Consider the following 7,282-nt stretch of genomic DNA (forward strand, 5'->3'; position numbering starts at 1 on the left):
CTATCTCTTTGCAATGTCAGTTTAAAGTTTGGAAGGAGGTTTTCAGAATAACCAAATAGATTTAGAAACTGGGGTTCCTCTACTATCTAGTGGTATCTGTGCACCCAAAAAACATATCAGGTTTTGGAAAATCTCCCAGTATAATACACCACTTTAACACCTTCCTTATTTATGCAGCTGTCGTGTCATTGAAGAATTGTATTCAACCTGTTTATAAAAAGCTGTGCATTTTAACAGTGGTATGGGTTTACAAGAGCTAGATGCCTGTTGTGACATTTGTGAAACTTTACTAATTACCAGAGAACGGCACAGGTAGTTTCCAAAGACCACATTACAAATGCATACAATTTATAGAGCTTCAAAATGTGTATTTGCTGAGAGTTGCTATTATTTACACAGCATCAACAGTTCTCTAGTTGGTATGCAAGCAAAAGAGAGAGCCTGGCATAATTACTGTGCACAAAACATCAAATAGCAAAGTTTATACTGGTTGTTCAAGAAAGCAGTAGCTCACAATTACCACAGGCAAGTAATTTGCTTAACTTTTGAATTCTTCCTTTATTTAATATGATGGTGTCAACCATCAATGTGTCAAGAGAGGTCTTTCATGCTGTACTTAAATCTCTTATTACCAGGACAAAATTCTGAGAGATTCTATACGCTCTTTGTGTAATACATAGTATCATGTAATATCACTTGTAATATCATAAAATTTACTTTTATGCCCATTATTAAAATTATTTTGACAAATAGATGACTATGCTGTATGCACTGGCATTGCAGAATGGACACAGTAAACCTGCTGGGGAAATTCTGAATTTAATATCAAATAATGTAAGTGATACCAAGTTTTTCATAGGGTTAGAAAAGTAGTTATAAATACTGTAAGTATGACCCAACTGCTATTCATTTTAACATGCATTACCTTCCTACCTTTTGTCGTCTTCATCATATTGGAGATTTAAAGATAATTTTTTTCCCCCCCTTCCTTGACCTCCCTTCAAAACGGGTACAACTGACTTCTTCTAGATGGCATTTCTAGGAACAATAGCATAATGTAAAAATGCTACCTGTATAATAGAAAGGAATTTTGATTCTCGGGCCCTGCCATAATTTCCAAATTATTTTTCCCCCCACACACTCGTTTTCAGCTCTAAACTCTTTGGGACAGAGATTTCCTCTACTTTTGGAAAATGCCCACCAAACAGGGAGCATTTACACAATCAAAGTAATCTTTACCTAAGCAAATTCCTGATGCAACCTCTGCAGTGGCAAAGTAAAAAACCTTCACCCTCTTCAAAATATTTTTACAATCTGATTTTGCATTTATACCAAAATAGAATTGTCTATATATTTCCCATGAAAAATAAACATGAAAAACTGAAGGAAAAACATTTACTTCCAGCAGACAAAGCACAGGCTAAGAAAGTATAGGCAGTATCAGCCTAGAGGTCTGCATCTCTTGAAGATGGACTAAACCAATGTGGTCTGAATATTGTGATGATTGGAAGTACACAAGTAATAGAAAACAGATCAGATGTATGCGCATGTAAGAATGTGCTTACTCTTTATTTATAAAGAAAACATACTAGCACAGAAATCCATTACATACCAGGTTTAGAAGAATGTAATGGGAATCTAATAACTCAGTCATAAACCACTATTCTACATGAATATGGCTTTTATTGACCCCTTTTGATCATAAAAGGAGCATTGATAAGCTGTCAAAAGAAGTGTACACAGCTCTATTTATGCAAACAAACACTCAAGTGTTACAATCAGAAAAAAGTGACTGCCAAAATAATCTTATTCAACACAAAAGCCAACTTTGTGCATTCAGAGTGCTATTTTCAATTCTACAGAAACAGAAGTTTTACTATTACATCTTATTGTGGCTATACAGCCCCAACAGAAATGAGAAGAGGAGCTGGTGTACTGCACTGCCTACAGAATTATTAAGTTCCTATTGAAAATGCCTGGCAGATGACTTCTTCCTCACAAAAGACGTAGGAAATGAAGACATTTTGTGACAGGGGAATTTCTATTAAGGAGTAGTCACCCTAACACCATGTAACTGTACAAAGTATCAGCATGCTGCTAAATAATATGGCTTCCACATTCTAACACCTAGACAAAGCAGAGAAATATGTCAGTCACATTATGCCTTTAGCCTCAAAGAAACTTTCCAGTTTAAGTTAACTTAAATAGCTCAGCCACAAGAACCTATTTTTAGGTTTAACTGCTTGTATGCAATGTTCAACATTTCCAAAATACTGTGATTTTCAATATGCTTTACAAACCAGTTTTTTTAGACACTATGAACAACAAATTCTTTCAAGGATTTCTTCTTCCATGTTTAGAATTTTGTTTTTCTCCAAAAGCTCCAATTATCTGAGAATCAGGAGAAAAGCCAGCTATGCTAGTTTATACCTCTGTGCATTTGTTAAGAACAGGTCCCTGATGTCTTTACTTCTCCGTGCATAGAATGCTGGTAAATGCCCTCTCAGGAAACAGCATTGCTTGGTTAAAGCATATAGCACAGAACGATCTTTATTCTCTGGACATCATAGCCTACCAATACAGTGTTGCCAGTGCAATGTGTCATAAATGTGGTTTATGTATTGTATATCTTACTGAAGTCTCATCTTTCCTAGACCACTGCTGCAAACTAATAGCATGGATGTCTAGTCTCAAGCACAGCGGAAAGGGGCCATCAAACTGACAGATTAAAAAGCAGGTTCTCCAAGGGTTCTAGGTGCTGTAAGAACAGCCACACGTGTTCATCTAGCATCAATATTAAAAAGCACAGGCAAGCAAAACCGCAGGGCTCACCTACACGCAGTGCTCCTAAATTCAAGTAATAAAGCCTGCTTCACCTGGTACTGTATGTAAGGATGTTGTCTGCAGCTGGTTTGTAGTTAATGGTAAGTTCCTTTACAGTGTTATAACACATGCAAAGTGTGTACTAAGTTAATAGTTAAACTCTTGCAACAACTTACATGTAGGCTATTCCCTAAAGGTTAAAAAAAATACCATCTCAGGAAAGCAGATCCTCCTGAGGTTAAGAATCTATTTCTTCAGTAAGAGCTGTTCATAAAGATGTAATCAGTCCACTGACTTCACAGCTGATAGGAACCATCTAATCTACTTGAATACTTTCTCCCCCCATCTGTTGAGTAAGAAATAGCTTCTCACCTTTGCAAAGCACTTCGAGATCTACTAGACGAGAAGCACTGTGGATTTTCATGCAATTCCAGCCACAGCAGAACAGGAGAGAGTTTTATGATGACTCAATAGCATCAGAAGTTGGAGAGGTCAAGCCGCAGCTATTATGATCCAAGTACATTAGTACTCTGCAAAGAGAAATCCTCTCTTCAAATTATATCTAATCAAGAAATGTACTTAACTTCTGGCTTTCTAAAAACAAAACAAAAAAAACCACAAAACAAAACAGAAAAAGCAACTCACAACTTTAAGTGCAAGACTTGACATGTACATCAGGAAACATATCCAATACTGATCTTACTGATCTGTCTGCGAAATGCATAATATTTAATTATTAATTGAAAAAAATTTTTTTTAAAATTTTTTTTAACTGTTGCTTTCATTTCACATCTACTCATAGGTTTCGTTAACCCCTTTATTCCATTGCATTGCCACTAAGATGCAGGCAAAACAATTCTGGAAGAATCCCATGCTACCAACAGACAGTTAATAAGATAGTTTCTAAACCCGTGGTCTGAGTTTTTGCAAGCACAATAATTGACAAGTCAGACTGCTTCATGCCCTTTTTTATGCTTTTATTGGAAGGGTAGGATTGTGAGTAAATGCACATTGCTCATTAAACAAGGAATCTCTCTCAAAAAAAATTTTTTTCCCCTTACTACCTCACTACTTGATTTACAACCTCACTTTCACAAGAAGCGTAGCCAAGGCTGGAGAAAGACAAGTATAGTTTATCTCAGATCTTCTTAAGACATTTGGATACAGCTTGAAATTACGATGTAAGGCATGCTAACAAACACCAGGGATTATTTTAAACAGGGAGCAAAAAAGTTACTAAATAAATAATTCTTGAGTATTGAGCTTCTTGGAAGACATTGACAGGTTTTCCTAATAATACTTAGAACACATTTGCAACAACTCCTATTTACAAAGTTAACATGTTAAAAACCAAAAAATCATAAGCTATTTCTTACCTACCAGTTACAAAAGGAAACACCAGAACTTCCAAGTTCCGTTCTGAATTTCATCCTTGACCCATTATGTGACTTGTGGGAGAGACAAGGGGGAACAAGGAGCCATCCAAGCCCCTGTGCAGCAAAACACTAGTTCATTTTTAAGCATTTTGGTGATTAGAAGTGGCTGAGGAATGAACTTGAAGTTAAACAGGCATAAGATTTGCTTCACTGGGTCATCATCTCTCCGAGATCTATATTTTCCAATATTAAATCTGAGCTAATAAAATTATTGTTTCTGTGCTATTGACATCAACATCACAGGAAAAGTTATTCCTTGAGACTAATCATATAGTTAGGCCCACCGTTTTAGAAATATAGTAGTGATACTGATAAAAATGGTTATTGAACTATATTTTGCACAAGCAAAATTACATGGGTTTTTTTAATAGTAACTTTAATACACTGAAAATGCTAAACTAGCAACGTGGAAAATAAGTCTAGGATAGTACATATTTTTGCATGTGATAACAGCTATCTTCATCATTACAGCTGTACTACAACTGTCGTATAATTACTTATGGGAATATATAACAGAAAAGATATGCTATAAGCTATACAAACCCCCAGACAAATAGATTTTCCTATAGAAACTGTTTTGGTTTTTTTTTTTTTTATGAATGCGGCGTGAGTGTTAACTTTGAGGTGGGGATGAGACTCCTTCCATGCCTGGTTAGGAGATGCCGCCTGGAGGGCTCATAACCGGTACACCCTTGTGAAACACTTCCATCTAGTGGCTGCAATAGGAATACTACGAACTGCTGAAGTAAACTGCGACCTGGAATACAAAACCAGCTGATCCAATCTTCTAGTAAACAGTCCTCTAATAAATAGCTTAATATTTGACCAAGCTTTTCCACCGCCTTACCAGAGGGGAAAGAAAAAAAAAAAACAAACCCAAATCACATCAAATATCCATCTTGAAACTACTCTTTTCAGGAAACACATGGTATAACCAGCAGAACTTTTCTAAAATAAAAGAAAAAAATCCAGCACTATAGGAGTCTAGAAATTCTTGTTACCGTCCATCTTTTCCTGAGAACACTGTTCAGGGACTGTGCTGGCAAGTGGCAGAATTAAAACAGTTAGGAGAATCATGAAAGAACTGTTAGAAGTGGCAAATGGTTTTGGATAGAGAATTACTGAATCGGCCCTGGCAGTAAGAGATTTTATTTAATTTTACAGTAGAACTAAGCAGGGACGTATCCAACCTATCTCCTGAAATAGTTGGGGGATGTGGCAGCTCACCAACACAGGCGAACACCAGCAAGGGCTCTTGCTGCTGGAGTATTTTAGGGGCCCACAATCTAACAAAAGCTACGTCAAGAGCACTCATTTATGGATTCCCCAGACCCCACAAAGCCAGAGCCAACTCCCCACAGCCTCTCTGGGGCAATCCCAGAGGGCAGTGACCCTCTAATGACAGCAGCAGCAGAGGGACCAGTGTGAGTTAAACCCCATAGTGACAGCCGCAGCTGCCTAAGGTGACTATAATTTAGAGCCCATTGACAAAATTTTTATGCAAACAGGAAATAAATCTGATACTCTCATTGCATTAGGCCAGTGCTTGTCACTCTTTTGCTACGTACAAACCTCACAGTGCTACCTAACAGCACTCTGTAAGCATTTTTACTTAGCAGTCTGCATTCCCTCACCTGATAACCAGCAAAATTAGAACAAGCAATACGCAGTTGCACAGCGGGATGAGGAGTGCAAAGAACACCTTTGCATACTTCTTTTTAGACTGTGTTACACTCTCAGGGTGGTGTAAGCATAGTATAAAAAGTTTATATATTCTATACACACACTTCACAACTTGATTAATCATCTTATACCAAGATCCAAGTTTATGAGATGAAACTTGCATATTACTGGTCATAATCAAGCAAGAACTGAAGGCCATCCAAGTTCACGCTGATGTAAGCTTTTCCAATTTTATCTTCATTAATCAAATATTTAAACAAATGCTTTTAAGAATATAGTTTTTGTATTTTAGGGATAAGAAGCAGAACTGAAAGAATTTCCTTGCAAGGGGAGAGGGGAGGGGCAAAACAGAAGACCAAGAAACCGAGTCCTATTTCTCAATTTGCTATCTACTGTTGAAGGTGGCTCAGAATTTCAAAACCAGTGTTTGTTTTATTCCACACTTACCCTTCTAACTTTGTCAAGTCCCTTGTGGTCAAGCATTCTTTTAAAAAGCATTTAGGACACCTACTTTCAAGCATAGTCCTGAATTAAGCTACAGGACAATTTACTTGTGAGCCAAAGTACAATTTACCTTTGAAGCAAAGTATCTAACATTAAATATAATTTAATTGATATGTTTCAACTTCACATTTCATTGATTCACCTTAGATTTTTTTGTCTTCTTGTATACATGATCATATATGAATAGTAATGTTATGATACAAACTACCAATAGAGAATTTCAGATTTGATTTGGTCCTTAGAAAGCTGATTTACATTTTCTTTCCCTCTCCCACATATGTTGGTCATCATCTTCAACAGCTGATGCTTCATAAAAACCATACTAGTTGTCAATATGCATTCATTTTTTAAGTAATAAGATTTTCCTTTTACATTTATAGAATATGCAATAGTGCATTCTGTGATTAAAGCAAATACAAATACTGAAAAGCATGATTCTAAAAAACATTGTGTCATTGCTTTTATATTTCATATTTCACTAATACAATGCTGAATTCCATCCCAGAACTGCTTTTTGTGATGTTAAATGCCTGAAGAATGCCAGCATGAGTATTGTGCTATACAGAGAAACACACTCAAATTCCCCCTAGCCACTAATAAACTTGATGGAACGTGCTGTGATAGAGCTATCGCAGTGGCACACGGTCTTAGCAGAGGATCAGACTTCGATTGCAGCAGTTACTAAACCAGGTTGTTCTAGTACAGGTAGCTTACAGTCTAAATAGGGCACAACAGGTTTCCAGAACTAGGGACGAGGAAGAAAGAGAATCACAGAATCGCAAGGGTTGGAAGGGACCTCGGGAGATCATCTAGTCCAACCCCCCTGCTAAAGCAGG

This window comes from Egretta garzetta, unplaced genomic scaffold, assembly GCF_000687185.1.
Source record: "Egretta garzetta isolate BGI_Z169 unplaced genomic scaffold, ASM68718v1 scaffold163, whole genome shotgun sequence".
Lineage (NCBI taxonomy): Eukaryota > Metazoa > Chordata > Aves > Pelecaniformes > Ardeidae > Egretta > Egretta garzetta.